At 43.3% G+C, this 18,131-nt stretch overlaps 1 long non-coding RNA gene across 1 annotated transcript in view; it reads left to right on the top strand.

Annotated features, from left to right (window-relative positions):
- The window catches only part of LOC126092397 (uncharacterized), an 848,619-nt gene that overhangs the window by 534,616 nt on the left and 295,872 nt on the right, over positions 1-18,131 (top strand). The window contains exon 2 of the long non-coding RNA XR_007521329.1: positions 12,846-12,904. This is a non-coding gene — a long non-coding RNA (uncharacterized LOC126092397). The remainder of the gene's footprint in view (positions 1-12,845; positions 12,905-18,131) is intronic.

Genomic DNA, 18,131 nt, shown 5'->3' with positions numbered 1-18,131 from the left:
GATCTGGGTTGGGGTTGGAGAGGATGAAATTGTCGATGGTAGAGGAAGATGTTGGAGGGGGAGGAGTTGTGTCCATATGCTGGGTGTCATTAAGATCAGTTTGTGGTTTCTCTGGCATTGGAGTGGAACTAATTTCAGTGTTTTGGCTTTTTGTTTGTCTTTTAATGGCTGTTGTAGGGAAGGATGGTTGGGGTACGGGGGCTGGCGGATGTGACGTTGTTGAGGATTATCTGAGAGATGTGCAGATCGTTCAGCACAGCGTGAGTTGGGTGGTGTGGTGGAATTTTGTGAGGTGACGCTGGTGATATCACCTGAGGCAACTGTTTCTCTGTAGGTTGATCAGGTGGGTTTGGTTGATGATGAGTCGTGTTTGAAAGAGAAAATATAGGGGAAGCTGGGGACAGAGAGATGGATGTGTTACTGCTGTGGTGGGAGAGGACACTGTAGGCAAGGGCTGACAAATGTAGAGGCATGAGTGAGAGGTCATGTTGTGGCGGTGGGAGGCGAGGAAGGTGGTCTGTAGATGATAGTTGCTGGGGGATAATCCATGATGGCGGACACTGATGAGCGGCGTTGACTGGTTTGAGCGGCCGTCAAAGCGGCGCTGGGTCGACTCTAATGGGCTGTAGTGGAATTTCCAACTGTGAGACGCGGGACAAACACAATACTAGCATCTCATTGTCTAGAGAAACAATCTATTACTGTGTAGAGGTAGACACTTCGTATGTAGAGAAACTTGTGGCACAACAGAATAAAGAGAACAGCAGGATTGTGAAGTTTTCTATACTGGAGAATGCTGAAAACTATTATAGTGACGTGGAGCTTTGTCTCTGAATGGAAGGGAAGCCACGATAGCCATTTTGACTTGGCTTGGAGTGCGACTTGTAAGTGAACAGTGGTCCTTTAGAATTCCAGTTGTTTTCTATAACTTTTGGTGAATTTAAACACCAAATAAGTGATTTATTCTTAAGTGTACTCCTTTAAATGACACAAAGTGCATGCCCTTTGCTGTACTTTAGATACTCAATACATTTAAATCCGTCAGTTATTATGTATGCCCTGTAAAAATTGTTAACCTGACACATAATCTTGGGATCGAACGATACTGTGCAGAATGGGATAGTGTCCCGTACTGCCACTTCATTTTTCAAGTAACTAGATTTCAGAACTATAAACTTCTTTTTTTTCTATCATGTCCAGGTAGTGTGAACTTACATTAGAAGACTCATAGACAGTAATTGAGTATTAAATCAGTGGAAATGGTAGTTCCAGACGTTTAATCTTCTGATATTTAATTTGTAAAGGCAACTAAGGAGTTTAACACACCCAAATCAACGTTAGAAAGCTGCTTTCGTTATGCTGAGAATAATCCCAACAACAGAGGTGGCAAATCAGATGGGAAATTAAGAAACATGTTCACTGCAGAACAGGAAGACTGGGTGGTAGCATACCTGAAGTCAATGGAGAGCTGACGTTTTAGTTAAACGATGAAATATCTCATTGCCAGATCATTAGCCTGTCAGCTACCAAAAAGAAATTGCTTACCACACAGTTTCGTCAAAGAAACTTGTCTAGCTGGACAGGACTACGTTCTAGGATTCTTTTACTAAGCATCCTGTGTTGACTACTCACAATTCAGAAACTAAATCTGGTGCAGGAGCAATTGGATTCAACAAAGTAATTGAAATAGTAATAGTAACTTAGTATTAAGCATTAAAAATAATTGTGCATTTTTCAGACAACATGAAAATGGTTCCTTATTGTTAGCGACTTTCCATATTCCATATTCCTTAGTTTATCTTGTTCATTAAAAAACATTGTCTTAATTTTAAGATGACATTTCTAATAATTTCAACGTTTATGCAGTAGTTTCAGTGGGTGGGGCAGAATAGGGAAATATTCAAAGATGATGATGATGATGATGATGATGATGATGATGATGATGATGACGAGGTCCCATACTCCGAGGAGCGTAGGGGACGATGCGGAGAGACCCGCACCGCCGACTAGGCAAGGTCCTAGCGGAGGCAGTTTGTAATTGCCTTCCTCCGACCGTAAATGGGGATGAATGATGGTGATGAAGACGACACAACAACACTCAGCCATCTCGAGGCAGGGAAAATCCCTGACACCGCCGGGAATCGAACCCGGGACCGCCTGCGCTAGAAACGAGAACGCTACTGCAAGACCACGAGCTGCGGACATATTCAAACATACCTTTAGAAAAATATTTAAAAAAGTAATGTACAGTTTAAAGTGATATGTGTGGCAGTACGATCAACCAAGATCCTTATCATGTAGATGGCCACCACAAGTAGAGGGTAGTTTTAATACTGAAACGCCTTGGCAGATTAAAGCTGTATGCCAGACCGCAACCTTACCTTCCGCGGGCAGTGGTCTACGCTAGGTCTGACCAAAAAACGCTCCACGAGGGCAAGTGGTCCGGCTGCGTTCCTGTCCAGCGCTCTCAGCGTATTGGCTGGAGGAGCTGAGGGGCGAGGAGGAACACGAACAGCTTGCAGCTGGATGAAGCTAGAGCTAATCGATCGCCGTATCGGAAGCAAAACTGTTTGCTGACAGTACCACAGTACCATTTGCGTTGATTTGATTTATGTTCTTTATTAGGAATACTATGGCATCCACGCACTTGTCCAAGGAAAAAAAAAAAAAGAGGGGAAGCCACGTCTTTCAATGCCTAATGGGGACTGCTTTACTTACCCTAGCTTTTAAACGCCATGCAAAGTGCTTAATGTGCCACAGCACTATTATGAGCTGGAAAAACGCGTATTCAAACCTCATTACATCACCTGTCACAAAGACGATATGATGTGTTTGTTTTCTAACGAAGGCCAGTGACTGCTAGCTGAACTGAAGGCGGCCATTACAGAAATCTGCGTGCAGGGTAAGTAGGGTGGTGACAAAATCATTTATGTTCGCCAAATATTTGAATTCATTAAGTGTCTTAATGAAAAGTGAGCATCACCTGGTAACAAAAATGGCGTACAGTTTTGATGTTATCAAAAAAAATGTAGTCCCAAGGAAAATTCAACTCTGAGTTCACGACATGGAATGTCTCTCGTAACTTACAGCAGTTATTTGTGAGCCAGAAACGATCGATTTCGTATCAGTAATTGAAGCATTTCACCACGAGATCTCAGAGAGATTCAAGGCGTTCAAGACTAAAAACAGATTTCGAGTTATTTGTCAGATCATTCTCGCTTTCGGCTGCTAATATGTGGCATTACTTCCAACTTGAGGTGACAGACGTACAGTGTAGCACCAGCTCAGCGATCGGTTGGTCCAGTCCAGGAATGTACAGAACTAGGGTAAAATATTACCCCAAGACCAATATGCTTGGCTCCACAGACAAGCCTCTAAAGTTATTTCAAAGCTTGATTCAAAGATGTGTGCGAACGTTTTTTTCTGTTATGAAATTATTAGGTAATATAATATTTGGCATAAAATTAAAAATTTGAAAATGTCATCTCCTTTTTAGACAAGTATGCTGCAATAGCCGCCTCTTATAAGCAGTCACCTGTGTTGCCAACACGTCTTCCTAAGTTCCTCTCGTGTGCACCACCCGGCATATAGCCGTCTCACTCCTCAACTTGTTCGGAATACCACACTAGTGGGTGAAGCCGAAGTATTGAGCAGATTCGGCTGCATTCATGGAGCGCGAGGGCTCTCCAATAGCGTAAATCTTGGCCAGGCCTGGCCTACGCCCTGAGCTATTCAGACACGATTCAGCACCCTCACTCACTGCTACCCATCTGCCAATAGCCCCCTCCTGTTTTCCAGTCTTCGGAGAAGTGAACCAATGTATGTAGAAAATATTCTGTGAAGACTTTGAGTAAGAGAAGGATACTGAGAGAATTAAAGGTGAGCCCAGGCCGTGAGTTGTTCCTACATACCTCAGACAGTAAGAACATTGCTCTCGATATGCAGTGTTCTGTGTTCGAGTCCCGGTCTGGCCCACAGTTTTAAGCTGACAACAAGCACGGAGTGGAACATTCATTCAAATATACTATTCTTTCCAAGGTCCATAATGAAAGGGGAGGCAAATGAAGCTGAATCAAGATAAAGAGGAACAGCGCAGAACGCGATACTTGACGTTTAACAATTTCTGTAATATAACGGAGCAACATAAAACACTTTCCAAAGGTATAAAAAATCAGCATGTAGTGTAGTCTAATGTATTTTACTTTTAACCCACTTAACCCTGTGTGTTACCTAGTTCACATTCTGTCATAAACGTCACCCAAAAGTCTGTACATTCTAAAAATAATACCGAAACATTAACTACCAAGCAAGTTATCAGTCTATGACAGCATTGTAGTCACTACACAATGACAAAGGGTTTAACAAAAGTTGTTACACGAATGTAACAACGACTTTCCAGTAATATACACATTTGATCAAAAGTATCCGGACACCCCCAAAAACATACGTTTTTCATATTAGGTGCATTGTGCTGCCACCTACTGCCAGGTACTCCATATCATCGAACTCAGTAGTCATTAGACATCATGAGAAAGCAGAATGGGGAGCTCCGCGGAACTCACGGACTTCCACAATCCTAAACATCCCTAGGTCCACTGTTTCCCACGTGATAGTGAAGTCGAAACGTGACGGGACACACACAACACAACTCCCCAGAGCTCCAAGCGCCAATCTAAAGCGCTGAAGCCCATATCGTCATAGACAGCTACGGCCGGAGATACACTGTGTGATCAAAAGTATCCGGACAACTCCAAAAACATACGTTTTTTATATTAGTTGCATTGTGATGTCACCTACTGCCAGGTACTACATATCAGCGACATCAGAAGTCATTAGACATCGTGAGAGAGCAGAATGGGACGCTCCGCGGAACTCACGGACCTCCACACTCCTAATCATCCCTAGGTCCACTGTTTCCGATGTGATAGTGAAGTGGAAACGTGACGGGACACGTACAGCACAAAACCGTACAGGCCGACCTCGTCTGTCATCTGTTGACTGACAGACCGCCGACAGTTGAAGAGGGTCGTAATGTGTACTAGGTAGGCATCTATCCAGACCATCACACAGGAATTGCAAACTGCATCAGGATCCACTGCAAATACTATGACAGTTAGGCGGGAGGTGAGAAAAATTGGATTTCATGGTCGAGCGGCTGCTCATAAGCCACACATCACGCCGGTAAATGCCAAACGACGCTTCGCTTGTTGTAAGAAGCGTAAACATTGGACGATTGAACAGTGGAAAAACGTTGTGTGGAGTGATGAATCATGGTACACAATGTGGCGATCTCATAACAGGCTGTTGGTATGGCGAATGCCCGGTGAACGTCAACTGCCAGCGTGTGTAGTGCCAACAGTAAAAATCGGAGGCGGTGGTCTTATGGTGTGGTCGTGTTTTTCATGGAGGGGACTTGCACACCTTGTTGTTTTGCGTGGCGCTATCACAGCACAGGTCTACATTGATGTTTTGAGCACCTTCTTGCTTCCCACTGTTGAAGAGCAATTAGGGAATGGCGACTGCATCTTTCAACACGATCGAGCACCTGCTCATAATGCACGGCCTGTGGCGGAGTGGTTAGACGACAATAACATCTCTGTAATGGACAGGCCTGCACAGAGTACTGAGCTGAATCCTACAGAACACCTTTGGGATGTGTTTGAACGCCGACTTCGTGCCAGGCCTCACCGACCGACATCGATAACTCTCCTCAGTGAAGCACTCTGGGAAGAATGGGCTGTCATTCCCCGAGAAACCTTCCAGCACCTGATTGAACGTATGCCTGCGAGAGTGGAAGCTCTCATCAAGGCTAAGAGTGTGTCAACGTCATATTGAATTCCAGCACTACCGATGGAGGGTGCCACGAACTTGTAAATCAGTTTCAGCCAGGTGTCCGGATACTTTTGATCACAAAGTACATATAACCTTTGCACAAGAATAGTAACAAACGGTTCAAGGAAAGACTGAATATAATGATGGCGGCTAGGTGATCGAAGTTTTCTCAACAGCCTGATTACTGGAGCTCGGAGTTCCAGGAAATTCTTAAAAAATACTTGAAATTTGTAGCAAAAATAAAAATAATAAATCCTAGATTACTAGAGGAGGAGGAGCAGGAGATTAGTGTTTAATGTCCCGTCGACAACGAGGTCGTTAGAGACGGAGCACAAGCTCGGACCAAGGAAGGAATGGGAAGGAAATCGGCCATGCCATTTCACAGGAACCATACCGGCATTTACCTCAAGCGATTTAGGGAAATCACGGAATAACTAAATCGGTATGGGCGGACTCGGGTTTGAAGCGTCCTCCTCCCGAATGCGAGATTATTAATCTCTCGTAAAATTTACGACTGCATTAGGGTATAAAACAGGACTTTTTATACTTAATTTCGTGTGTAACATCCCATTAGTGATCTAATAATTGTAATTAACTAATGCTGAACCTATGAATTATGACTTCCTTTGAATAAAATGTGGCACAGTAAACTTCACGATGGTTTAGTGGCAATGTAATTTTTCCCCCTTTAGTGTTCTAATGTTAATTATAACCCAGTTTATGTAAAAATGAACAATGTGCGGTACTCACGAATACAATTTATACCATGCCTCACTGATTACTGAAAAATCACAATACACAATGAGTTTCATTCTCAAGTTGTCCAACACAAATGACTGATGAATATCATGAAACACTGCCTTATGGGGTAATGAGTGCTCCATGTCTCAAGATGTCAGTCTGGCAAATTTATAGCAGGGCACATCACTCACACTCCACATATATTTCCGTCTTGAAAGCCATCTAAAACATTTGAAATTTTCCACATGGCTTGAAACCCGCCATTGTTTTCAAACAAATGTCTGAGTTTATTTTGCAACATTTGTGCTGTAGATCCGGTAAGAATATCACGATTCTTTTCGACGTCACAAACCTGTTTCTAACAGCAGGATCACTCCCTTTTCAAGTTTCTCATGTGTGCTGCTAAGGAAAGACAAATTAGCAGATATATATGGCAATTTATTTTTTAACACTGGGTCAATTAACATTTCCTTAGGGATTTCAGTTGAAGTTCCAGCATCTTTGTTCAGTAACTTAGCTAAACTATCAAAATTTTCTGCATTTATGCTGGACAGCAGAAAGCCAAATTTTCCCCATCGTGTTGTTAATGGGTTGGGTTCCAGTGATGCGTTGCCATTTTTAGTCTTGAACTCTTGAATTCTTCTCGGCGACTTAATGAACACACATTCCCCATTACAAAACGATTTAAAAGGATAAGAATATACTGATTTAATTTCTGTACATATTCTGTGTAAACCGTGCGCGATGGATGTAACACGGATCATTTTAACAAGAGGACCTGCCGCTGCCATTTTGATATACGGTGCAGCTCTATTATTAACAGTAAAACATTACCAGACTTCACACCACCAAGCCACAAAATTAGCTTTGCTTTATTAAATAATCTTGCAGCCATCACATGGCTCTCAGTAGTCATTTTTTGGTTTGTTAGCAGAAAATATTTCTTCGACATCAGTTCGTTAGTTTTTAATACTCCAGTAATGACGTTTTCAGTAGAGTCTGAAGTTTCGTCCATCGTAACTTAGTTTTTCTCATATTTACATAAGGAACGAATCTGCTGGAGAGTTTATTACTAACGCTTTGGAAGATATTTTTTTCTCAGCGTTGGCTTTTCAGGAGCGTCAGGATATGAATATCTGCAGAGAAACTTCCTGAACACAGTATTATTTAACTTACAAACAAGTGTGCCGGCTAACACAAATACCTTATACAAACTTTCACAATAAACTGGAAATGTATCAGGTCCTGATGAAGAACGTGGAATTGCGTGACTAACTAGAGTTCATTTCTTGATCTGACACGAAACTGCAGCGATATGTTTTTCACCCTCCAGGTGGTACGTAATCTGCGATCGCTGTTCATCTTGTATTGCTTTCCCACAAGGTTGGTTCGCAGCTCGTGGTAGTGCGGTAGCATTCTCGCTTCCCGCGCCCGGGTTCCCGGGTTCGATTCCCGGCGGGGTCAGGGACTTTCTCAGCCTCGTGATGACTGGGTGTTGTGTGCTGTCCTTAGGTTAGTTAGGTTTAAGTAGTTCTAAGTTCTAGGGGACTGATGACCATAGATGTTAAGTCCCATAGTGCTCAGAGCCATTTGAACCAGCCACAAGGTTGGCAGAGCAGGATGCGTCCATCTGAACTAAAATTATTGTCCTTCAATTCTGCAACTTAACAATAACATGTTGCTGCTGTTACTTTAGGCTCCGCAGTATTCTCTTGCACGTAGCAGCACTAGAAATCGAGCGAAACACGTGATGCAATGTGACTGTGGATCAGGTAATCGCTGGCTTCTGTAGTGGGTGCGATCGATAACATGATGGAAACACAGCTGTAAGCTAATATTCAGAAATACAGAGTGTTTCAAAAGGAATATACATAATACAAAACATTATGTTGTCGAAAGTATCGATCGCTGCGCCACGACTCAGTTAGTGGTGGAATGAATGCATCGTGTCGTTTACACACATTGCCGCAAGAAGTTGGTTGTCATCTGTTTGCTTGATTGTCGTCACATGGCTACTTCACAGCAGCAGTCATTTTGTGTTCTCGAGTTTGCGGAGTCTAATTCCGTGATAAAAAAAAAAAAAAAAAAGTTCAAGTGGCTCTGAACACTGTGTGACTTAACATCAGGGCACCCCTAGAACTTAAAACTACTTAAACCTAACTAACCTAAGGACATCACACACATCCATGCCCGAGGCAGGATTCCAACTTGCGACCGCAGCGGTCGCTTGGTTCCAGACTGAAGCGCCTAGAACCGCTCGGCCGCACCGGCTGGCTCGTGATTACAGTGCCGAGACTTTTCAGGTTGACGTACCAAACTGATCCTCTGAATGAGTGGAACTTTCGAAGATGGTATCTACAGTTTGTAGATACAGGATGTGACTGAAAGGAAAATCCTGGTCGGCCTCGTGTTTTCGACGAAAATGGTGCACGAATTCAAACCGTTTTCGAACATAGCTCGTCGTGCCAATCGGGAGTTACAGGTGCCTACAGTAACAATTTGGTGTGTTCTGAGGTGACGGTTGGTTACGAAATCATACAAATTACAGGTCTTACAGGCTCTATATCATGACGACAAACGCAGAAGTGTTTAATTTTCTGACCAGCTTCAGTATGCTACTGACAGTAACACTTTCACTTACAGCATCGCGTTCAGCGATTAAGCTAGTTTCCACCTATGTGGGAAAGTAAAAAGACACAATGTTGGGTCCTGCGAGACCTATATGCAATGACTGAACAAGTGCGAGAATCACCTAAAGTCAATATGTTTCGTGCGATATCGCACTCATTTTACTACGGCCAATTATTCTTTGATGAAACACGGTTAACGGCAATCAGTATCTAGCTATGCTAGAAAATTGCTCGTTTGCGAGACTGATCGAGTACAACTTTTCCATCAAGACGGGCATGACAGGGCACCCTCTCACTGGATTCGACAAGTGCGTGAACATCTGAATGAAACTCTCCCGAGCTGTCGCATTGATTGCCAAACTGCCGGCGACTTCAGCACTACTCAGGTGGCCTCAACGGTAATCGGATTTATTGCCCTGTGACTTCTTCCTGTCGGGTTTATTTCAGGGCAACTTTAATACACAAACACTACCACAGAACCTAGAAGAGTTGGAAAAACGGATCCGTACTGCCAAGACATAAGTGAGGACGGACATGCTTACCGGGTACGAGAGGAATTAGAGTATGGATGTGATACTGTTCGTGTTGCTGGTTAAATACTTACTGAACATTTGTAATATGAAGCGCGTTTATGGAGCATTAGATTGATTTCAGTGATATATGTCAAAATGAATTTTATTTGAAAAGTAAGCTATCATGTACATAAGCCACCAAAGATAACGTATGAGTCTTCTCATTATGAAACCAGGAGGAGGAATTCCCTTAATAATCTTAGTAACATTTACTTCAGATTCCGAAAAATATTGTTTGGGGCTGCATCGGCCGTTTTTTCAATAATTCCCCCCAAAAATATACAAAGTAAGAATATCAGGTCACACGCCTTAGAACAGATATAACATTTTTTTTAAAAAAAGTTATTAACCACTACGCTTCGTCCTGTCAAGTACAGGGATCTATCATTACAAACAAGACATGACATCTGGAAGTATAATCGTCATATTTTGACTTTAAACTGAACAAATATAATACACAGGGAACAAATACCTTCCAGGCACATTAAATTAACATGTACCGTACAATCGGGAACAGGATTACACAGAGGGGTAACTACCCATACCTCAATATACATATATAATGGTTCCTTCCCTTTCCTTTTTGTTGGTTTGAATTCCTGGCGGCGCTCCCCTTTCATCCAGTCGTCGAATATGGATCGTACCAGCGGGTTGAATAACAATAACAATAATAATAATAATAATAATAAAAGAAAGGACGATAAGAACAACGTCCCAGGTCGCACCTGCAACACGACAGTATTAGACACCAGTGATGCACAGAACATAAACACAAGCGCTTCTATAAACAGTGACAGGGCACGGAGGTAGTTTGTAAATACTAGTTAGTATCAACACGCACATGCGACCTGCTCATACAACAAGGCACACCGAACTTCATTCTTGCTAGTTAATAAGCACCCTCAAAACGAGTCTGCCATGAGGTACATAATTCACGTTCCACAAGAAACAAATCAGTCGTCCATAAGCGGCGCGCTGCAGACGAATGAACAGAAAACAAGCCAGGCGGGAACTTTGGCCGAACACACTACCTAACTGACAGTGCGTCATCCAGAAGCCATATTCACGTTCAGCCGGGGGCTTGTTCCATCGTTCTGGTCGGCACTCGCTCGTCCACAACACAACTCCAGCACTCCGCCGCGCTGGCCGCTCATGTCGCGCTACCACATGAGACGTCCCCTCACCGCCGAGAGGAAGCATGTCCAACCTACGCGGCTGGTGCCAATCTAAACCCACAGTACAGGGCACAAATCTAAGCTTGGAGATTTATTAATGTATGTCCCAAGTTTCATAGCTGTATGTCCTAGAGTTTAATAAATATTTGCATACGAAATACCCTATAAAATAACGAACCTACACTCTACATTTAGGGTAAGAGACGTTTATATTGAGACTAAATAGCTCACAGGTTCTTACTCTCGTACACTACTGGCCATTAAAATTGCTACACCAAGAAGAAATGGAGATGATAAACGGGTATTCATTGAACAAATATATTATACTAGAACTGACATGTGATTGCATTTTCACGCAATTTGGGTGCATAGATCCTGAGAAAGCAGTACCCAAAACAACCACCTCTGCCCGTTATAACGGCCTAGATTCGCCTTGGCATTGAGTTAAACGCAGCTTGGATGGCGTGTACAGGTACAGCTCCCCATGCAGCTTCAACACGATACCACAGTTCATCAAGAGTAGTTATTGGCGTATTGTGGCGAGCCAGTTGCTCGGCCACCATTGACAATACTTTTTCAGTTGGTGAGAGATCTGGAGAATGTACTGGCCAGGGCAGCAGGCGAACATTTTTTGTATCCAGAAAGGCCCGTACAGGACCTGCGACATGCGGTCGTGCATTATCCTGCTGAAATGTAGGGTTTCGCAGGGATCGAATGAAGGGTACAGCCGGGACACGTAACGTCCACTGTTCAAAGTGCCGTCAATGCGAACAAGAGGTGACCGAGAGGTGTAACCAATGGCAACTCATACCATCACGCCGGGTGATACGCCAGTATGGCGATGATGAATACACGCTTCCAATGTGCGTTCACCGCGATGTTGCCAAACACGGATGCGACCACCATGATGCTGCAAACAGAACCTGGATTCATTCGAAAAAATGACGTTTTGCCATTCGTGCACCCACGTTCGTCGTTAAATACACCATCGCAGGCGCTCCTGTCTGTGATGCAGCGTCAAGGGTAACCGCAACCACGGTCTCCGAGCTGATAGTCCATGCTGCTGCAAACATCGTCAAACTGTTTGTGCAGATGGTTGTTGTCTTGCAAACGTCCCCATCTGTTGACTCAGGGATCGGGACGTGGCTGCACGATCCGTTACAGCCATGCGAATAAGATGCCTGTTATCTCGACTGCTAGTGATATGAGGCCGTTGGGATCCAGCACGGCGTTGAGTATTACCCTCCTGAACCCACCGATTCCATATTCTGCTAACAGTCATTGGATCTCGAACAACGCGTGCAGCAACGTCGCGATACAATAAACCGCAATCGCGATAGGCTACAATCCGATCTTTATCAAAGTCGGAAACGTGATGGTACGCATTTCCCCTCCTTACAAGAGGCGTCACAACAACGTTTTGCCAGGCAACGCCGGTCAACAGCTGTTTGTGTATGAGAAATCATTTGCATATCACAGCATCTTTTTCCTGTCGGTTAAATTTCGCGTCTGTAGCACGCCATCTTCGTGGTGTAGCAATTTAATGACCAGCAGTGTAAGTAAGACGAATGTGAAATGAAATTAACTGAAAGATCTAGCACATTGAACAAATCACAATACGTGTTAATAAGTGAAAAATAGTTGTTAATGTAATTATACAGAGTTGTTTAAAATCTATATTTGCACAAAAATATTTGCGTCCCTAAAAACCCGAACCCTACTGATCACTTTTTTGTTGCATCAGGTTTTTCATGTGTTCGGTACCTTGTTGCTCCCGTCCTTACCTCGCGTTTGTTCGTCGACCCCTCACTTGACTCTCCCCCGAGCGAAACCCAGTACTCGCAGCACCCGAGACGCTGTGCTGGGGTCTGATTGGCGCTTGTGCGGTGTTGCAGGTGCCGGCGGCTGCCTCTTGAATGGGACGGCGGCTGGTGGCGGCGGCGCAGCCAGACAGGTGAGCTCATTAGCGCAGCGCGGGCTGGCCCAGCGCCGCGCCGCTGCAGACGTCACAGCCGCCTTAAGAATTCTGCGAGGTAATTGCCGAGAACCCATTTTGTCAAGTGCAGCTATTTTCAAGGCTTTTGTAAACGACCAGGACAGCTCTGATTCGGTGTGCGACACCACTTTGTGATGAGTATAGACGTTTTGCGTTCAACTGGAGGTGAAATCTGCAGCCATTCCATTAAATACAAACTAAGTGATTGCAACACTGTATATCTGAGGCTACGTCATTACTGGTTCAAAACTGGCAGGCACCTTGCTTGATACATCCCCTTAAAAAAAGAAATATGAATTACTGTGCTGGTAAACCCCTTACGTTATTTGATTTTCAAACAGCTGAGCAAAACTGAACATACTCAGACATTACTTTACTTATTGTGATCAACACTAAACTGACACACAATATTTTTAGTGCAACGCAATCTGACTTTCAAAAAACCCTACAAAAGAATGCCCCTGACTAACAATAACCTATACCTTTCATGAATCACTTACTTCACAAAAATCTTCGTTACTCGAACTACTGCAATACAGCGAGCGCCCCTACTGCCAGCTAAATAAAAGATTCAAACTACTCAAGGCACTAACTACTGATAGGCATAGTCAGCAGATGAAAGATTTTAATAGAAAACAAACAATGCATTTACCTTAATAGTGTTCGAAAGTCATCATATATTTATCAGTTCATGACATTCAGTCTCCCCATGAACCATGGACCTTGCCGTTGGTGGGGAGGCTTGCGTGCCTCAGCGATACAGATGGCCGTACCGTAGGTGCAACCACAACGGAGGGGTATCTGTTGAGAGGCCAGACAAACATGTGGTTCCTGAAGAGGGGCAGCAGCCTTTTCAGTAGTTGCAGGGGCAACAGTCTGGATGATTGACTGATCTGGCCTTGTAACATTAACCAAAACGGCCTTGCTGTGCTGGTACTGCGAACGGCTGAAAGCAAGGGGAAACTACGGCCGTAATTTTTCCCGAGGACATGCAGCTCTACTGTATGATTAAATGATGATGGCGTCCTCTTGGGTAAAATATTCCGGAGGTAAAATAGTCCCCCATTCGGATCTCCGGGCGGGGACTACTCAGGAGGATGTCGTTATCAGGAGAAAGAAAACTGGCGTTCTACGGATCGGAGCGTAGAATGTCAGATCCCTTAATCGGGCAGGTAGGTTAGAAAATTTAAAAAGGGAAATGGATAGGTTAAAGTTAGATATAGTGGGAATTAGTGAAGTTCGGTGGCAGGAGGAACAAGACTTTTGGTCAGGTGAGTACAGGGTTATAAATACAAAATCAAATAGGGGTAATGCAGGAGTAGGTTTAATAATGAATAAAAAATAGGAGTGCGGGTTAGCTACTACAAACAGCATAGTGAACGCATTATGGTGGCCAAGATAGACACAAAGCCCATGCCTACTACAGTAGTACAAGTTTATATGCCAACTACCTCTGCAGACGATGAAGAAATAGATGAAATGTATGACGAGATAAAAGAAATAATTCAGGTAGTGAAGGGAGACGAAAATTTAATAGTCATGGGTGACTGGAATTCGTCAGTAGGAAAAGGGAGAGAAGAAAACATAGTAGGTGAATGTGGATTGGGGGGAAGGAATGAAAGAGGAAGCCGCCTGGTAGAATTTTGCACAGAGCACAACTTAATCATAGCCAACACTTGGTTCAAGAATCATAAAAGAAGGTTGTATACCTGGAAGAATTCTGGAGATACTAAAAGGTATCAGATAGATTATATAATGGTAAGACAGAGATTTAGGAACCAGGTTTTAAATTGTAAGACATTTCCTGGGGCAGATGTGGATTCTGACCACAATCTATTGGTTATGAACTGCAGATTGAAACTGAAGAAACTGCAAAAAGGTGGGAATTTAAGGAGATGGGACCTGGATAAACTGAAAGAACCAGAGGTTGTAGAGAGTTTCAGGGAGAGCATAAGGGAACAATTGACAGGAATGGGGGAAAGAAATACAGTAGAAGAAGAATGGGTAGCTCTGAGGGATGAAGTAGTGAAGGCAGCAGAGGATCAAGTAGGTAAAAAGATGAGGGCTAATAGAAATCCTTGGGTAACAGAAGAAATATTGAATTTAATTGATGAAAGGAGAAAATATAAAAATGCTGTAAATGAAGCAGGCAAAAAGGAATACAAACGTCTCAAAAATGATATCGACAGGAAGTGCAAAATGGCTAAGCAGGGATGGCTAGAGGACAAATGCAAGGATGTAGAGGCTTGTCTCACTAGGGGTAAGATAGATACTGCCTACAGGAAAATTAAAGAGACCTTTGGAGAGAAGAGAACCACTTGTATGAATATCAAGAGCTCAGATGGCAACCCAGTTCTAAGCAAAGAAGGGAAGGCAGAAAGGTGGAAGGAGTATATAGAGGGTTTATACAAGGGCGATGTACTTGAGGACAATATTATGGAAATGGAAGAGGATGTAGATGAAGACGAAATGGGAGATAAGATACTGCGTGAAGAGTTTGACAGAGCACTGAAAGACCTGAGTCGAAACAAGGCCCCGGGAGTAGACAACATTCCATTTGAACTACTGATGGCCTCGGGAGAGCCAGACATGAAAAAACTCTACCATCTGGTGAGCACGATGTATGAGACAGGCGAAATACCCTCAGACTTCAAGAAGAATATAATAATTCCAATCCCAAAGAAAGCAGGTGTTGACAGATGTGAAAATTACCGAACTATCAGTTTAATAAGTCACAGCTGCAAAATACTTACGCGAATTCTTTACAGACGAATGGAAAAACTGGTAGAAGCCGACCTCGGGGAAGATCAGTTTGGATTCCGTAGAAATGTTGGAACACGTGAGGCAATACTGACCTTACGACTTATCTTAGAAGAAAGATTAAGGAAAGGCAAACCTACGTTTCTAGCATTTGTAGACTTAGAGAAAGCTTTTGACAATGTTAACTGGAATACCCTCTTTCAAATTCTGAAGGTGGCAGGGGTAAAATACAGGGAGCGAAAGGCTATTTACAGTTTGTACAGAAACCAGATGGCAGTTATAAGAGTCGAGGGGCATGAAAGGGAAGCAGTGGTTGGGAAAGGAGTAAGACAGGGTTGTACCCTCTCCCCGATGTTATTCAATCTGTATATTGAGCAAGCAGTAAAGGAAACAAAAGAAAAATTCGGAGTAGGTATTAAAATTCATGGAGAAGAAGTAAAAACTTTGAGGTTCGCCGATGACATTGTAATTCTGTCAGAGACAGCAAAGGACTTGGAAGAGCAGTTGAACGGAATGGACAGTGTCTTGAAAGGAGGATATAAGATGAACATCAACAAAAGCAAAACGAGGATAATGGAATGTAGTCAAATTAAGTCGGGTGATGCTGAGGGAATTAGATTAGGAAATGAGACACTTAAAGTAGTAAAGGAGTTTTGCTATTTGGGGAGCAAAATAACTGATGATGGTCGAAGTAGAGAGGATATAAAATGTAGACTGGCAATGGCAAGGAAAGCGTTTCTGAAGAAGAGGAATTTGTTAACATCGGGCATAGATTTAGGTGTCAGGAAGTCGTTTCTGAAAGTATTTGTATGGAGTGTAGCCATGTATGGAAGTGAAACATGGACGATAACTAGTTTGGACAAGAAGAGAATAGAAGCTTTCGAAATGTGGTGCTACAGAAGAATGCTGAAGATAAGGTGGGTAGATCACGTAACTAATGAGGAGGTATTGAATAGGATTGGGGAGAAGAGAAGTTTGTGGCACAACTTGACTAGAAGAAGGGATCGGTTGGTAGGACATGTTTTGAGGCATCAAGGGATCACAAATTTAGCATTGGAGGGCAGTGTGGAGGGTAAAAATCGTAGAGGGAGACCAAGAGATGAATACACTAAGCAGATTCAGAAGGATGTAGGTTGCAGTAGATACTGGGAGATGAAGAAGCTTGCACAGGATAGAGTAGCATGGAGAGCTGCATCAAACCAGTCTCAGGACTGAAGACAACAACAACAACAACAACGACATTCAGTCTTACAAATTTACTCTTTCTGATGGACACACGTCCAGATCGTCCACTCTCAAAACTCCGCCATCTCTCTTTCCACATCCACCACTCCTGGCGGCTCACCTCCAAATGCGCAACGCTACGCGCTGTTCACATCCAACTGCCCAACACTACAATAGCGAGTATGCCAACAATGCAAACCAGCTACAGACTGCACACACCACAGTCAGTGATTTTCATAGAGAGTGCTACGTGTTGTTACCAACACAAAAACCTAAACAGCCTAATTACAACCTGAGCATCAAATTTTGCTGGAATGGTGCAGATAATTTAGACCAGTGTTTGTCAAAGCTTTTTACTCAGGATCCAATACTGACATAGCGAGGAGGCACCTCGGGCCGCATATGTAGCGATCTTATTATCAACAGGCATTATACAACAGAAAATATAATATTATGAGCCCTAATAGACTAGAGATACTGAGGGCACGATAAGTCGACCGCCGACTCCAAGAACTGATCGTTAAAAGTCGACACCATTCGGAACACTTCGTGTTGACTGCTCCCTGTTTCAGACTGCAGCGACCCAAAAGTTGTGACGCTGTAATCGAGTCGTTTATTTCAGAAACCGCTAAGTGCACTTCGTGAAACTTCCAGGAAACGAAAAGACACATTACATTGTTGATAGTAACGCCCTATTTTGTCTCAAAAAATTTGTAATAGTTAACTTCTTTTTGAAGTATATAATACCTACAAGTAATTTATAACAATTATTCCTCCCTTTTGATGTACTCACTCATGTTCATAAATTAAGGATAATGCTGATACATGGTAAAACAACGCTCTGGTGGGCGGTTTAAATCACCTCGGGGTATGACCATGCGGTGCATCTGACCTGCGTTCGTCGCATGATGGCGCTGGCAGCAGTCCACATACGCAGAGTTGTGTTGGTGTATGTCAGAGTAAGGTGCAGCGAGTAAGTGTGCAGACGTTTCAATACCTGCTAATGGTGACTGTGTGTTGAAAATGGCTCAAAGAACACATATTGATGACGTTGTGAGGGTAGAATACTAGGGCCACAAAGTGTGATCTCAAGATAATGGCAACGATTCCAGCAGACAGGAAACGTGTCCACGCGCTACAGTACAGGACGTCCACAGTGTACAACACCACAAGAAGACCGAGATCTCCCCATCAGTGCCCG

This window comes from Schistocerca cancellata, chromosome 7 (genome assembly GCF_023864275.1).
Source record: "Schistocerca cancellata isolate TAMUIC-IGC-003103 chromosome 7, iqSchCanc2.1, whole genome shotgun sequence".
NCBI lineage: Eukaryota > Metazoa > Arthropoda > Insecta > Orthoptera > Acrididae > Schistocerca > Schistocerca cancellata.
Note: the sequence above shows the minus strand (reverse complement) of the source record. Positions and strands in the feature narration are given on the sequence as shown.